Source organism: Acinonyx jubatus, chromosome A1 (genome assembly GCF_027475565.1).
Source record: "Acinonyx jubatus isolate Ajub_Pintada_27869175 chromosome A1, VMU_Ajub_asm_v1.0, whole genome shotgun sequence".
In the NCBI taxonomy this organism is placed as follows: Eukaryota; Metazoa; Chordata; class Mammalia; order Carnivora; family Felidae; genus Acinonyx; species Acinonyx jubatus.
This window is the reverse complement of record NC_069380.1, coordinates 4,898,379-4,916,058: the sequence shown is the minus strand read 5'-3', so window position 1 is coordinate 4,916,058 and position 17,680 is coordinate 4,898,379.

Below are 17,680 nucleotides of genomic sequence, written 5' to 3'. Positions count from 1 at the left end.
AGACTCTAACAACAATGCTGCTGGGGTCACCAGTAGGAGAATGGGGGGGGGGGCGGGTTACTGGAGTGGCTCTGGTCCCTCCTGCCTGCTGTTGAAAAAGTCGAGGGTCACCGGGGAGAATTATGGGCTGGTAGAGGTGAGTCCAGAAAGAAGGGGCAAATGGTGCTCCCGGGGCAATTCCCCTCTCAGAGCACTCCCATTCAGGCAGGCAGCTCTGATCCACGTTCTCTCCTTACTCCCACCCACGGGGCTTCTGGAAGGTCTTCCTCTGAGCTTGTCTTTCCTTGAGCCCAGCCATATTCACTCTGGGGTCCTCAGGGACTCGCAATATTCCAGGTGTGGGTCTTGAGCACGCTGCTTGCCTACGGGGCTCATTCAGCCTCTGCGGCCCTACGGTGCACACAGAAAGGCGAACAGAAACCACAAGATTGTCTAGATAGGGTCCACAAATGGGGCTGCATGGATTTTCTTCTCAAAATACACAGGATACCACTTTTCCACTAGTGGGGTGACCAACTCATCCTGGTGTGGCTAAGATCTTCCTTTTAAAATGGAAAGTCACACATTTTTCAGCCTCGGGCAACCCGGGATGGCTGGTTGCTGTCTCTGCGAGGAGAGTTGGAAGACTTCCGTATGTTCTCTGAGGCGGGTCTGTGTTCTCCTGACCTTTGTATCCCGTGAATGGCGCCTCCGGCCTTGCACACGGCAAATCGGGGCTCCACCACGATTTGAGATGCCGTGTGCTGACCGTCACACTGTCTCAGCAGTGTTTTCCAGTGGCAACCCTGCCTGTACACTTAGCTGAGCTGGAGGGAAGTCGGAGGCCATAGGACAGAGATCTGTCCTTCGCAAGAGAACCTGAGGGGCTCCTGGAGCCCTGGAACCGCCTGGCTCAGATGCCCCCCGACGGGCCCGGCTGGGCACCTTGGGTAAGGACAGACCAGTCTGTGCTCGCTTTCCTCGCTTCCAACGGCGGGAATCCCTACCTCTTGTGATGGCGAGAAATTAAGTGATAATCTAAACAAAGCGCTCAGCATAGGGCCTGATGTGCTGAGCAAGCTCCCAATGAACATTACCCCTTATCGTTAGTGGTGGTATTGCTAACCAATTGGACTGTTTCTAAGTGGTGCCTGTATTTTCTAATAATGCTTAGAAATCAAATTGCATGGGTGAAACACAAAACCCTCTGAAGGGAGGAATAGGTGATACTGGAAAATCGTCTGATATTAATATTAATATGGAAAAGACTCGGTGAATGAATCACCGAGGGGAAGAATGACTGTCTCTCAGTTATTTGAAAAGACAGGGGAAATGGTTCAGTAACAACAATCTTGATTGGCAGGAAGACGGAGGGACTACACAGAACGGTGCCTTCAGTCTCTGGGTTTTAGAGGCTTTCCCAATGTTACGAGGATGTATGTGTCCCAGGAAGACAATGTGATACTGTTTTGAAGGTGAACTAGCGAATTTTCCTAGTTTATAGACTATGAGGCCAAAGGAGAGAGCCGGCTTGGTCTCCATTTTATCAACCTCAGCCCGTCTCAGGAGACATCTGTACATGGTAATTATTTATTATTAATTACACAAGAGAAATTTGAGGATCATCTAGGATCTTTCGGGACGAAGGGGCAATTTGGGCACAGCTTGTTTATAGTAAAAGGTGTACGACTGACTCACTTTAAAGGCATCAGTCTGGCTAGTTTTGCCCCAATCTGGCTGAGCAAAACCAGTTCCTTGCCTAAAGTCTTGAAGAAAAAAAGTCACAGAAAGATGTCGCTCGGCTCATCGATCCCAAAATAGGGCACATATGTCACAAAGTCACAATTATCTATTTACTGGGGGATTAGACTTAGGGCTAGACCAAGAAGAGATTAAAATGATCTGACTTCATTAGCTTAATTAGGGAGTCCCAAATTAGATTTTTGCAGCTAAATTCTTCACCCACTCGGGGCGAGCAGCTGTTGCCAGGCGCCCGGCTCAAAGGTAGAGGCCCCAGAGAGGTCTGGCGAGCCCCTGGCCCTCCCCAAGCCGATCTCAGTGAATGACTGCGGGAAGCCCACGGGGCCACGTCCTTGCAGCCAGCATTGCTTTGACCTAAAGAGCCATTTCAAACGTTGCTTCCAGCAGAGACCCCTCTGACCTTTTCCATTATTACTGACACATGTGTTTAGCTCTGCGGCTGCATAATCTGCGGGGCCCAGTGCACGATGAAAACGCAGGGCTCCCTGTTCAAAAAGTGTTAACGATTTCAAGATGCAGCAGCAGGGCATTAGCCCAGCACGGGCCCTGTGCAGCGGGACACGCCCAGAAGCTGGCCCTGCCTTGCAGTCTGAACCGTTCACAGACTCGTCATCTAGGATGGGGTTTCTTCTCTCGGGGTCTAACACACCCTCCCCAGATGCTCCCTGCTTACGATGGTTCGAGTTAACGATTTTTGACTTTACGGTGGCATGAGAGCCATACGCATTTGCTGGAAACCGAACTTTGAATTTTGAACTTCAGTCCTTTCCTGGGCGACGGATATGCAGTAAAGATCCTCTCTCCTGATGCTGGACAGCAGTCGCAGCCCCTCGCCAGGACTGGCAGCCAGCACGAGAGTAAGCCACCAATACACGGACAACCGTTCTGAACCCACACGACCGTGCTATTTGTCACTTTCGGTACAGTATTCAACACATTACACGAGGTATTCAACACTTTATTATACAATAGGCTTCGTGTTAGATGACCTTGCCCAACTGGAGGCTAATGTAAGTGTTCTGAGCACCTTTACGGTAGGCTAGGCTAATCTCTGACACTTGGTAGGTTAGGTGCATTAAATGCATTTTCAACTTGTGATATTTTCAATTTATGATGGGTTTACTGGGAGGTAACCCCATCACAAGCAAAGAAAGATCTGAACTCAGGAAGCGACGGCTGAGGTCTGTAGTAAGTGGGTTTTGTACACAGTGCGTACATGATTGGATTGTTTGCCAGGTGGGCACCTTTTTATTTATCTCGATATACATAAATACAGCATGATACAATCCCTAGAAGTTCGTATTCACGAAAGGAAAAGCACCATCACAAACCAAAGAATACTAAAAGGTATGCCAGTCTAGGGTTTGAATATCTTTGAATGACTTGGAGATAGTCTGGAAGACCTAAATACTATTCACAGAGTTCTGGAAGCCTAAAAATGCTAAGCTATCAACTGATTTAAACAAACTTGAGGACTGACAAGCTCATGGACCAAATGCTACAGCAGAAATTTTGTCAAGGATCTTTCTCAGCCACAGCAAATCATATTCCTTGGGCACCAGAGCGTCCAATGAAGTAGAGAAGAATACCCAGACGAGCAAGCCAGAAGGTCATTCGGAACATTGACAAGACAGCTGTGTGTCAAGGTGGCATAAAGTTCCAAGCAAGTCAGAGGTCAGTCGAGCAAAGATACTGACCAACTATCTTGATAACCCCTCTTCTTGTAACTCCTTAACTACGGGCTTTCTCCTTCCCTCCTCTCTGCTTCTGTAGTATCCTTTCTCGGCAATTTCATGCGCCCCCTTACTTTGACTCTTATCTCCAAGAAGAAGGCTCAGGGAGGGATCCCAGGCCTGTCGTCCCTGAGCCTTAGCTGTGCCTGGGAGGCACCGCCACCCTCGGGTGCCGGGTGCACCAGAAATTCAGTTAGACGGAAACAAATGGCAGCTTTCAACCCTCCTGGTCATGAAAACTCAGCACGCTTTACTTTCTGTTCTTTTCCTCTGTTCGTCACATTCAACCAGATAATAACAATCATGGCTCCACACCCAGAAGGTTTCTCGAACCTACTTTCCTTAACCATCTAGAGCCAGTCCCGGGACTGATCACTAAGTCCCGGCTTTGCCTCCTTCAACTACCTGCAGCAGACAATAAACTTTCTTAAGCTCCTATACTCTCCCGCTCGAAAACCCTCAGCCCATTGAGTAAATTCTTTCACTTGCATCTATAGCTTCCTTCAACTGATCTTCATCTACCTTCCAGTTTTTTCTTCCAGTAATGACTCCTTTGTGTGGATCTTACCCTCCAGCTCAACCACCACTCGTGACTTTTTTTTTTGTATCCATTTTGAGAGAGAGAGAGAGAGAGAGAGCAAGGGAGAAGCAGAGAGAGAGGGAGAAAGAGAGAGAATCCCAAGCAGGCTCCGTACCATCAGCACCGGAGCAGGACATGGGGCTCGAACTCATGAACCACAAGATCATGACACCAGCTGAAACCAAGAGTCGGGTGCTTAACCCACTGAGCCACCCAGGTGCCCCACCACTCATGACTCTTGGATATGCTTGATTCTTTCCTGTCCCCGTGGTATTCCTGTCCCTTTCGCTAGCACTTTGCCTAGAAAGCCTTCCTCCCATGCGTGCTCACCAGGACTGTCATCCTTCACGGTTGAACACCTCTGGGCCTGCATTGCCCCAGGCAGTGGTCATTTCCCCCCCGCTCCCCCCCCCCCCCCCCGCCCCGTCAGAGGATCTGAATTCCTGTGTGCTGTACTGTTCAAGGCTCTTGTCCCATCTGGTCATGTGCAGAATCTCCCGTTCTAGATTTTACAAGCAGCTCGAGGACAGGCCTTTTGTCTTATTTTCCTTTCCTGGGCCCAGTAAATTACTGACTAAATAGTAGTGATTAAATGTAGGAGTGGTCATCATAGATGTCACATCCAGCTTTGCAATGGTTAATGTTATGTTTTAATTTATTTTAATGTTTATTTATTTTTAAAGAGAGAGAGAGAGAGCGCGCGCGTGCGCGCGCACACACACACACACACACACACACACGAGCGGGGGAGGGGCAGAGAGCGAGGGAGACACAGAATCGGAAGCAGGCTCCAGGCTCCGAGCTGGCAGCACAGGGCCCGACCTGGGGCTCGAACTCACAAGCCATGAGATCATGACCTGAGCTGAAGTCGGATGCTTAACTGACTGAGCCCCCCAGGTCCCCCTGCAATGTTTAACTTAGGAGGGACCGTCGCTGACCACAAGGGCTGAGAGCTCGGTCCGTTAGCACACGTTGCTGCCCCTCACTGCCTCCGTGGCTACACCGCGCACCACACCGGCCTCGCCAGCCCGCGGGGAGGGACCGGGCCGCGAGCGCCCGGACAGACCAGCAGGTGCGCCCCTCAGTCCGATCCGGCCGCTGCCCCCGCCTCCCAGAAATCCTGCCGAGGCTCCAAGTGTCACGGAGCCGGTCTGGCAACACGATGGGAAGTCAGATAACTAGTCAAGCTTTCGCTCGGAGGCTGGCGGTCAGCAGCACAGGGCAAGGAGGGCTGGGCATCATTCAGGAGCGCGAGGGTGGTTAGCCCGCCCTCCCTGCCCCGAGCTGGCTTTTCCTCACTTCTCGACTTCAGTTTTTCCAAAAGGTGACATTACTTTCCCCGGCACTTGGGCCCCAAGTATCTTCATTATGTTTCAACACTTGGCAAATGCAGCAGCGTGTATTTAGGAGAACAAAAATAGCCCACCATCGCCAGAGACGGCCACGGCTACTGTTGGGCTAAATTTGCTCTTTGAGGCCCATTGTGTTAGGCAGTCGAGATTATACTGGGTCTAATTTTACGATTGTGTCTTGCTTTTTTCCTGCTGAGCTCATGTTATCTTAAGCATTTTGTCACGTCATAAAAAATTCTTCGTACAATTATGTGAGAGGGAAATGTATATTCTTAGCAACTGATAGAAGAATTCCTTTTAGGGAAAAACTGGCCATTATTGAGAAAAAAGCTCTGGGGAGGAGCAGGGGGCATACTTTGTCAATTGGTGCAGGGAGTTGAGGGAGCGAGTACGTGAGGGCGAGAGGGAGCCGGGCTGCATAGTCTGAGCCCCCTTGACGGGTCTTCTCAACGAGAGGAAATCACCCAAATCACAACATGCCTGTGGGGAGTGGAAGCTGAATGAGGCGGCCCTGGACAGGAAAGAAGCGTTCGGAAGGAAGAAAGCTCTTGGCAATCTGCACAATTAGTGGGAAAGAATCGCACTGTCACAAAGGGTGGAGTGGAGAATACAGGTGTGTCAATCAGATATCTGAGGGACAAGGGGAGGGCCTCCTAGGGCCCTGAGCTGATATCGGGTTCACGTTCACAAACAGTCTTTTGATGGTGGCCTGGTGTTCCGTTCAAGGACACCATCATTTAAATGACACTTTGAATAACGTCGTGTTTGGATTAATTCCTCGGACACTGAAAGCACTATAGCTCGAGTGGTGCGAGCATTTTAAAGGAATCTGTTACATCGCCACCTGGTTGTTTTCAAGAATGTCTGCACACAGGCAGCCGTGCGAGAGGCCCGTCGCTGTGCTCTCGCCAGAACTTACCTGCTATTTGGGAATTATTCCACACGCCACTGCCTCCCGGAACCTTTTTTTTCTGCCCACGTAGAAATCGTGTGTCTTATGCACCTTGTAATGTCTCACTTCCACCCCCTAAACGCAGCGACTGTAGTTAATTTTATATTATTGTTATTAGCAGACATGCCTCCCCTTGAACTATACCGTAAGCAGTCTGAAGGCCCACTCTGCCTTTCTTGCACTTGCTGTGCTGTGCCGTCAACATTGCCGGGGAGCAGAGAAGCCCACATTTCTTGAAAACAGTGGGCAGCTTTATGTCTCCTGACCCAGATTCCTAAGAGGATCAGGTTCTAGGGGGAGCTGCGATTTAGTTTGGTGACTGCACCACTGAGATGCTCCCTAGGGAATTCTGGAGAGGACAGGGAAGGCTGTAAATGGGTGAACAGTGCGCTGCTGTTCAGAAACAGGCAGGAGGCAGAGGAGGTGGGAGAGAGTCCAGCACGGAGGGTAAACAGGATGATTTGCGAAGGGGAGGCTGTGATTGCCAGGAGTCAGCAGGGGCTCGGTGAGAAAACTCGGGCTGACCTAGTTTCTCTGGCTGCCAGTGTTACGGTTGTGGCACACCAGAGAAATGCAAAGAGGAGGGAGTCTCCAGGACCTGGTTCAAGTGCTGGCAGTGGTTCTTCTGACCCTCCCGAGACAAAGTGTAAAAAGGTGGGTTGGATGAAAAGCAGGACGAGGTGGTGAATCCACAGCTGCCTGAATAAATCCGCCCACCGGCTTGCAGAGCTGCAGATCGATGGCTAGATGTCAATGCGCAGAGGGGTTGTCTTTTAAGAGGTGTTCCTCAGCACTCTCTCCTTGCGCCTGAATGGGCCCGGAGTCTTGTCAGTGGCTTGAAGCCGGTGTGGAAGGAAGAGGTAAGTCATGAGTCAAACGTAGGTTTGGGAAGGAGCGTGAAGACAGCGGAACCCCACATCAGGATCTAGAAAGGCCCGGCGAATCAGAGTGCGAGGCCAGATTCTGCAAAATGGAACTTAGCTTGGGTCCCTCGAAAGAACTGCACAGGTACGGAGTGAGGGGCTACAAATTTCAGGGGCCAGAATTTCTACGCGATGCCGTGTGGCAGTCAAAAATTCCCACTTGATTCAATATCCACATCTAGCAGACACGAGGCCATGGCCATTCTGCTCTGCACCCGCCTGGGCACAGCCTGGGATGTGCCATTACATTGTGGGGTACGTGGAGGGAGAAGGCTAGGATGATGAGGGACAGTTCAAGAACCAAAGGCTCACCTGAAAAACCTAAGTCTCGGAGAATACTCGAAAGGCAGTTTCCAGAAGAGGCGTCATTTGGAAGTACATACAAACTTATTTTCTAGAAGAAATAAGTGGTGGGTTTGGTAGATGGTGTTTCCTCGGATGGTCACCATGCTCTCTCCCATCTCACATGTTTTTTCACGCTATGATCTTGCCACTCTTTAACAAAGACATCGAGTTTAGTCATCCTCCCCTTGAGTCTGGGCTTCCCTGGGACTTATTTTGACCAATAGAATTTGGTGGAGGTGGTGGCATGTAACTTCTCCAGCTGGACCTGAACAGTTAGGCAGTTTTCAGCTTTGCTGATTGAAATGCTCGCTTTTGGGGTCCAGTGCTAGCCGCCATCGCACCGCGAGCCCTGACAAAGCATCTGAGCCGCAAAATTCTGAGCAAATAAATGGTCATCGTTTGAAGCCACTATGTCTCAGAGTGGATAACCGAAAGAGTAATAAGGAAGGTAGACGATGGGGGCACCTGAGTGGCTCAGTCCGTTGAGCGTCCGACCTTGGCCCAGGCCGTGATCTCGCAGTTCCCGAGTTGGAGCCCTGCATCGGGCTCACTGCTGTCATCCTGTCTGCGCAGAGCCTGCTTTGGATCCTCTGTCCCCCTCTCTCGGCCCCTCCCCTGCTTGTGCTCTCTCTCAAAAAATCGATGAAAAACATTAAAAAAAAAATGGCAGACTATGGTGCCACACTGTTTACCAGCCATTAGATCTGAGCGAATCATTTTACTTCTTTGTCCCGGTTTCCTTTTCTGCTTAACCGGGGGAGCCAACCCCCTGTGATTATTGAGGGGATGAAATAAGGCGTGAGAATCCTGTGAAATAATACCCGGCCTGTCTGAGCTGGTCAGTACTGGAGTAGTAGCAGGACTAAGGGGGAGAAGCTGTGAAGACATAAATTCAACTCTATTTTTTTTTCAAGAAAACTCTGTGATGGAATTGTCCAAACGTGGGGTAAGCTGCTTCTGGATGTGGTGAAACCCTCTTTCCTGGAGAATTCCGATCATGAATGGTGGCTGTCTGTAGACTTTGGGTATCGATGAGCTTGTCAACTTTAAGATTCTATGTTCTGTCGTGCTGGGGCCAAGTCTTTGAGGAAGGAGCCGCTCTATGTGTTCGGTATGCTTTTCCTGAATTGACCTGAGCTAGATATGTTCATTAGGAAGATGTACTCATCTGGCTAGATCATTACAGTGTCAAGATTACCAACATATTTTACTTGGCATAATGCTTTCTCATCAGCCATTAATGTTTCTGAACACATCCTTCTGAGGTCAGCATCGCCATTCCTGTAAGATAAAAGACTTGAAGCAGAAGAGCTAAGTGGCTTATTAATTATTAAATGAACCGCTTAGAGCACCTTTCTGCCTGCGAATTCAAGCCTGGGACCCGAAGCCCAAGCCACTAGGCTTCCTTGCCCGGCAAGGTGGTACAGAGACCGTCCCGATCTCCCCAAACACAGGGGTGAAAAGGCACACAAAGACACAGGACAGACCTTCCTTCACTGCTCATGAAACAGCCCAGTGTGGCCTTTGAATTACAAAAGCTCAAGAAAGGAGGAGGTGCCTATTCAGAAGTTAACAAAGGAAAAGGGGATCTGGGATGGAAACCTTCCTGTCTGTTATTAACTAATACAATGTCTCAGACCTGTTCCCAAGGGCCCTAAGAGATGACAACCCCAAAGTCACTTGCAATTCAGCTGACCATTTCTTGCCAGGTCATTCTAGGGCAGGGCACAAGATAAGGAAAGAGAAAGAGGAGGGGCAGAAGTTGGGGGGGGTGCCCAGCTTGCTTCCTGTGCTATTCAGCTTCTCCACACTGGCATCAAAGACAGCGATCTTGGGACTCTAAATGAGGACAGACTGACCCAAGAAACAGGGACAGGTGGCCACTTTGCTACCCACTCTGAAACCCCACATGGGGTATTTTAATAGGGTTCTCCATCTGTCCGACCTCGGGGGCTAATCCCGTCCTAATCTGAGCTGTAATATAATAATTGGGTAATCAGAAAAGACACTCCAAAAAGCTGAGGCCGGAGTTTTGCTGTTCTTTTTGGCTAGACTTTCCCTTTATTAGAGCAAAGTACAGCTGACCTAGAAATTTCCCATTTGAGTTTCAGTCTTCACTAAACAAAAGCAGATACTCCGAAGTATGCGTGTTTAGAGAGCACAGCCCTCCTTCTTGAGGGTGATTTCAGTCACTGCTCCCTGCACATACAGGAAGGAGCTGCTAGGGGACCATGTGATCTTGCTCTCTGCTGCAAAATTAAAAAAAAAAAAAAGAAGACGACGACGACGAAGAAGAAAAGAGGCAGGGAGGGGGGAGGGTAAACCTCATGGTCAGCCTGGGCTAATGAGCTCACTGGTGTGTGCCCAGGAAACATTTCAGAATGAATACATCTGCTGAGATTTCTCTCTTTTGAAAAAAGTAACCTTGTTGTGGTGGATGGAAATGAAACATAAATGAAAGCTGCGTGAAGCCGGATCAGGGACTGAAACAGAAGCCCACGCAGAAAACCCAGTAGGCGGTTAGGATCTGGGACTGAAGTAAGCCTGGCTATTTGGGGATTAACCCATCATGGAGGAAAACATAGATTTTTTTTTTTTTTCCAAAGGAAGAAAAAAGAACACTTAAGCTGCGGAGGGCTGATCATACTGGCCTAGCACCTGGGAGGAAACAAAGGTACTGTGAGGCCAGTTGGCTGGAGAGTGTCACATCGAACTAAGGCTCACACTGGGGAGTCTCCTGGTTGCTCCCGAGGGCAGTGTCGTAGATTATTCATGACAGTCCCCAGCACACAGTAGACACTCAACAAATGCTAATGGAGGCAGTCTAGAGGTGGCAATAACCACAGTCAGCACTAACTTAAGTCCGTTTCAAACATTTGCTAATTGTATTTGCTTTTTAAAAAAAAAATGTAATGTTTACTTTTGAGGGGAGGAGGGGACAGAGGATTCAAAGTGGGTTCTGCGCTGACAACAGAGAGCCTGACGCGAGGTTCAAACTCACGGACGGTGAGATCATGACCTGAGCCGAAGTCGAACGCTTAACCGACTGAGCCACCCAGGCGCCCCTAAATGTAATTGCTTTAGCCAGAAAATGTTCTCTCCACAGAAGAAGGCTAAAGGAAACGAAGGGAGCTGGGAGTGGGCGATAGAGGTTGGAATGGGGTTGGAGGGGAGGGTCTGGAGACCGAATGTGCCGTCTTGTAGGAGGAGGGAGCATGAAGGAAAGTGAACCCACTGCGAGATGGGGAAGGCTTCCTTGCCCCAGCATGGCCGCAGAGTGGGCCCGTAGGCAGCAGATTCTGCTGGCTGGCCGCTCTAATCTCTCCTTCCATAGTAATAGCAATGTGGCCAGGCACATGGGGAGACCAGATTTCCCACCCTTTCTTGCAGCTAGATGTGGTCATGTGACTGGTTGTACCCCTCTGAATGCGAGAGGAAGGGATAGGCACGGTGCCTGAGTCTAAGCTTCTCCCGGGGTCTCTTTGCCTCCCACTGGCTAGAAGCAGACAGCCACAAGACCCCAGGGGAGATGTGAGGCTCGAGACCCTGAGTGAGCATGTGCAAGAGACCCCTGCCCCATTGGCTTGAATACCTACTTCGAACTGGTACCTGAGCTAGACATACACTTGTTGGGTTGAGTCATTATTTGGGGGGACCTGGTACAGAAGCTAAGACTATCCTAAGTAACGCTTAGAATTCCAAGGGAAGTAAACCCCCCCCCCCCACACACACCCCGTGTAACTCACAATGGGGAGGTCGTGGCCCCGGAAGTGAGTCATCAGCCTCTGATTGAGATGACAGAGCTCCTCACCTGCCTCAGCGCTACTGGCTGGGGGCTCTGCTTGTCACAGAGGGAAGTCCTCCTCCCTGTCAACAGCATCTTCTGCCCCTCTAGGTCCGAGTCAACTTATGGGAAGTGGGCCCTGGGCCACCATGATGATTGAGGCAGTGCAGAAAATGCCTATCGTGGGAATCTGCTACACCTCCTAGAGACACAGAGAAACCGGGGTCCCAGCCACTTCGTGGGGAATGCATGGGGTACATCAGCTGCAAAAGTGGGGCTCCCGTGCCCCAAGTGATAGCTGCAGTGTGTACCAAGCCGATGGGCAACGATACGTTCGGGGAATTTGCTCAGACTTGCCAGAATATAGACTACGCTAGAGAGCAAGTGTTTGTGCGTTGTGTGTAGGAGGTTTGGGATGGGATAGGGCTGGGAAATTGGACGAGAATAGGTCGTCAGAGATGCAGAAACCAGAAAACGAAAACAAGTGAAGACGCTTTTTGAAGTGCAAAATAAAGTTTTGAAGCCCATGGCAGTATCTTCCAGTATAAGAGGTTTTTACTTGCATGAGGCAGGGTCATTTAAACTGGAAGGGCCAAGGTCCCAACCTAAGCGATTAACTTAAGAGAACACGTGTGTATTTTGCTGGCCCAGACTACTTAAGACCCCCAAGCTTTGGGGAGTGGGAGAAAAGAAGTTGGAGAGAAGGAATGGCAGGGTCTTTAAGAAGGAGGCCCTGCCACAAAGGAGTGGGTGTGACACACGCCTCCCCGTGTCGCGGGGGGGCTTGGGAGCCGAGACCAGAAAGGACCCTGCTGCTGTCTGTCTGGAGCCCTTATGTATGTCCCCTGCGCCATCACGGCAGGGACAGGGAAGCAGGTGTTATGATGTGGGGCAGCGGCAGAACCAGAGTGGCCCGGGAAAGCAGGGGAGCTTGGTGTTTGTGGGACTGAAGTTGAAACAGCCGAGAAAGGGAGCCGGTGATCCGGAAGGCATCGTGGTGGCAATGAGGAGATGCCCTGGCAGAGAGCACCTCGCTCATGTGGCTGCAAACCAGGTGGGAAGGAGGAACCTGGACAGGGGGGCCTCCCTTAGCTGCACGGGCTGCTTCGTGCTCACTGTGGACCTGCGGAAAGAGCCGTGTCAAGCCTGTGTGTGAGGCTGCTTTGCGTCAGAAAGCAGACACACAGTAGAATTTCCTTAAAGACGAGCGAAAGTTACCCCCAAGGGGCCGGGTGCTTGGGCTTTAATTCATTTCTCGCAGCCCCTCTGGGCTCTCGCTTTTGAATTCCTGTGCCTTGCGTCCTCCATTAACACCTGTGGGCCTCCTCTTGGAGTCTGGCTGTGGTTTCCACGCTCGCGAGGATCAGACGATCCCCACTGCTGAGTCTGGCCGCTCCCTGATGTGCATTCACCCGTGCCCCACACCCTGGCATCCCGTCCACACGGGCCCCTGTTGTCTGGCCTCATTCTGCCTGGTTTTGGCTTCCTCGTGCCCACCTTGGTGCTGACAGCTTGAGGGCCTCCCACCCCACTCTGCAATCTGAGACAGAATATTTTCTAAGAGGCGCTCTGGCCAAACAGTGACCCAGGAGAAAAGGGAACTATGGGGAGGAGCTGAGTCGCGGTGACGGGGTAACGGGTTTCTCGGGCCACGCTGGCTTATGCGCAGAAATTGGAGCACAACAGTGGCCACGGTGTTTCTCTTAGTCTATCCCATCCACCGCATGGGAACTCGGGCAGCCCTCATCCTCCCGGATGATGCCAACAGACGCCAGCGGTCTCACGTCTAGTGTGCCAACATCTAGTCTTCTTGGACCACGCGATTTTCTTTCCTGTTTGCTCCGGCTGCCAGTGGTACCGTCCCCTCATTGCTGGCGACCCCAGGAGCGCCATCCATGACCTTGAAATCTACCAAGGGCCTACACTTGCTGGAGCGACCCATACCCAGTTTGGATCTGTCGAAGAGAGTCCAGCCACAATACTGTCTGTGCCAAGGGCACTGGTGACCGGGCTGAAGGATAATAGTGAGGTGCATGCTGGCACCCTTGCTGGCAGTGGTGCTTATTGTGGGTTGAACGGTGGCTCCAAAGATGTGTGGAGGTCCTAACCCCGGTACCTGTGAATGTGACCTTATGTGGAAATAGGATCTTTTCAATTGTGACTGAGATATAAAATGACGAAGTGATGCTGGAGAGGGGTCCTTACTCCAGTGTGACTGGTGTCCTTGTAAGAAGAGAGGAGACACAGACACTTGGGGGAAAACATCATGTGAAGATGGATGTGGTTTCAGGGCACCTGGGTGGCTCGGTCGGTTAAGCGTCCGACTTCGGCTCAGGTCATCATCTCGAGGTCCGTGAGTCCGAGCCCTGCGTCGGGCTCTGTGCTGACAGCTCGGAGCCTGGAGCCTGCTTCGGATTCTGTGTCTCCCTCTCTCTCTGCCCCTCCCCTGCTCTCTCTCTCTCAAATAAATAAACATTTTTAAAAATTTTAAAAAAATAAACGTTTTTTAAAAAGAATAACATGGAGGTGGTTTGGAATGATGTGTCTAGAAGCCAAGGGATGCCAATGATTGCCAGCGAGAAGCAGAAGCTATGAGAGAGGCGTAGGAATGACCCAAATACCAGCTTCCGCACAGCCCGTGCCCCTGAGCCCCACCAACATTACAGATAGGTGCTCATTTTGCTTTTATCTGGTCTTTTCTTCACACCCCCTTGCTCTATGATCCGGGTACAAACCCACAGGGGCTGGGCCAGGGTGACACCTGAGTGGTGACCTGTGGAACCCAGAACACCTTACCCCCTGAGCTTTCCGGTCATTCCAGAGCCAACATGGGATTCTGTGTTCTCTTGAGATAAGCCCTTGCCCCTCAGCAGCCTCAGCTGTGTTCCAGGGTTAATGTGGAAAATTACGAGCTGGACTGGGCTTTTCACATTGCATGTTACTAATTAGAAATGAATTTCTCCTCTGAGTAAGCATATACCCAGAGCAGCTATTACCCCACACTGAAAGCTGGTGCTCAGGCCAGATCAGCAATGAAAATATGCATAAGAGTACCTAAGAACCTTGGTCCAGCTCAGGCTTACTGTGCTTAGAGCTCTCTAGTCCTTCTCTGCCAGCCGTCACCTAGAGCCTTGTGTCCCATGGAAAGGAGGGCACAGAAAAATGCCAACAGCATGGGCCCCTGGGCCAAGCTCCCTGCCAAGGGGCATTCACATATTTCTCCCCTGGCCACTGGGCACTTCACCTGTGGTCTCTCTCAGCTTGTGGTTGCCCAAGGCATCCCTTGGAGGGCAAGGACAGGCCGTGGTTACATGGACAGAGTTAACTGCTGGATGAGGGTCAAAGTTGGCAAGGCTGGGGCTCTTCTGGATGGTCCTCTTAACAAAGATATTTGAGGGTCTTCACTCAGCTCGCCTTAGAGGATAGTTATGGTGGGGTGGGGTTGGGGGCAGAGATGGACAGGAAGGGGAAGCCAGCGTTGCCAACTGGGCTGGGTCCAGAGCAGGCTGAGTGGTCTGGAGACAGGAAGTGTTGGTTGCAGTTCAAGCATCATTTCTAAATGACATTGATTAAGCATTATTGCTTTAAAGACCTTAGGCAAATGTAAGGTAAAGCCAGTGGCCTCCTTATTGGGAATGCTGTGACAAGGGGAGGTCCACGGCGGCTGCTGCACCATGGCCTTTTCCGCAGAATGTTCTGGGTGATGCCTGTCAGAAAATTCCACCCAATAAGTTTAGGACAATGGCTGGAGCTAGGCTGGTCAGAAGACACCCTGAAGGGGAATTTGATGATGATCATGATGGTAAGCTTTCAAATGATTTCTCCTGTGTTTCTCTTATCTTGTCTCTTGTTTTGATTGTCTTCCTCCAAAGACGCTCTCTACCCAGAGAGAAAAGCCGTGACTGAATAACAAACACTCCCTTGTGCCAAAACAGAAAAGCATGCACATGTCTCCAGCAAAGGCAGCTTGCTGTTTACGTTTGTGAAGTATCCTATCATTTTGGAACAGCTTTTTTCCTTTCTTCTTCTTTTTTTTAATTAAAACAATTTTTAAATGTTTATTTATTTTTGAGAAAGAGAGAGACAGAGTGCAAGTCGGGGAGGGGCAGAGAGAGAGGGAGACACAGAATCTGAAGCAGGATCCACGATCTGAGCTGTCAGCACAGAGCCCCATGGACCATGAGATCATGACCTGAGCTCGTGTCAGAAGCTTAACTGACTAAGCCACGGAGTCACCCTCTAAAATGTTTTTTAAAGTTTATTTACTTATCCTGAGACAGAGACAGCACGAGCGGGGGAGGGGCAGAGAGCGAGGGAGACGGAGAATCCCAAGCAGGCTCTGAGCCATCAGCACAGAGCCCAGCGCGGGGCTCGAGCTCACGAGCCACGGGATCACGACCCGAGCCGGAGTCGGACGCTTAACCGACTGAGCCACCCAGGCGCCCCCGGAACAGCTTTTTTTCTGAAACATTTCTCCTCAGCTTCTTTCTCCTTGAATTTTCTGTTTGCTCTTTCAAGTGGCAGCGTGGAGGTGGGGACAATGGTGGAGTTGGGGAGAAGGAATGAAAGAGGAAAACATAACCCCCTACAGGGATGCTTCTGGTAAACTTATCTTCACTGTCATGATCTGTCTTTCAGGGACTAAAGTCACCAGTTTGTGCAGATGCAGATTTTGCTTCCCCCACTCTTGACTGTGAAGAGCGATTTAAGGTTGCGTAAACCCCTGCCATGGTTCATAACCATGACCTTTGGCTGCCTGACCTCCAGCAGGCTGCCTGGAACTCTTAACCATCCACCTCCCTTGCTGGCTCTTGGGCCCCGGGAAGGGGTGCTCTCCCCGAGTGTCTGGTTCTTCTGGTAAGGTCCTTGCAGGCTGGCCACGCTCTCCTTTTTGACAGTCCCTGTAACAAGGACCTTAGGTTAGAGGACATTTGAAGACACCCATTCACATCTTGACTTCTAAAGCTCCCTTTGCTGGAGGCCTTTGGATGGTTCTGAGTGTGGTGCCTTCTTCTGCCTCTGGGCCAAGGACTGAGGACTGCTTTGTCCCTTTGTTTTTGTTGGAGTCTCTGTGTCTCAAAGGGAATGATATGCATCCCAGAGTCCTGGCCACATTTTTCCAGGGGGACCCAAGGATTGTCACGCTAATGAAACTCAGATTGGAGTCCTGGGAGATCAGAGCTCTGCAGTAGATAAGCAGTCCACTTTCTCCCAGCGCCAGGCTTGGGGAGAGAGCAGGGGAGAGTGTGTATAGAGTGCTTCACTTTTCCCAGATTCCTGCCATGAACGCTTGTGGACGGACAGTTACGTCGTCGTAACCCATCAGTCAGAGCGATTTCAGGATGCGTATAAGAGAACTGAGAAAGGTTTTCAACCGCCTTCCAAAGGCTGGTGGAGAAATAACACTTGCGTTTCGCTTTACAGACTTCATAGCTCTTCCCTCCCTGCGGTGATGTGAAACCTGATTCCTCATGGCAAGTGGGCAGTTAGAACCGGCAAAAGACCTGGGTCTTAATGTTACACCCTGTCCAGGAGAGACGTGTGCCAAGAATTGCAGAGACCCGGTTGGATTCAAACGCGAGAATGAAAACCTCTCCTGAATCCAAACTCCCTGCTCTTTAAATTTTACGAAACAGCGTTCTTGATCGAAATCAGTAGAAAAGGGCAAGGGTGCAACGAACAACCCCAAGGCCTAAATTCAAACCAACTGTGTTCCGTGCTACAGGAGCTGCAATGGCCAACACGTTAGTAGTAAAACTGCGGCTCCAACCCATAGAGAATGGAGTTTCGGGGTAAAATGCAAAGCTCATAAAAAAGGATGCTCGAGGGGCGCCTGGGTGGCGCAGTCGGTTAAGCATCCGACTTCAGCCAGGTCACGCTCTCGCGTTCCGGGAGTTCGAGCCCCGCGTCAGGCTCTGGGCTGATGGCTCGGAGCCTGGAGCCTGTTTCCGATTCTGTGTCTCCCTCTCTCTCTGCCCCTCCCCCGTTCATGCCCTCTCTCTGTCCCCAAAATAAATAAACGTTGGAAAAAAAAATTAAAAAAAAAGGATGCTCGAGGGGCACCTGGGTGGCTCAGTCGGACTCTTGATTTCGGCTCAGGTCGTGATCCCAGGGTTGTGGGACAGAGCCCCAAGCTGGCCTCCACGCTGGGTGTGGAGCCTTGCTGGGGATTCTCTCTCTCTCTCCTTCTCCCTGTGTCCCTCCCCTGCTCAGTGAGTGTGAGGGCTCTCCTCCCCCCACCCCACCTGTCTGTCTCTAAGAAGAACAACAA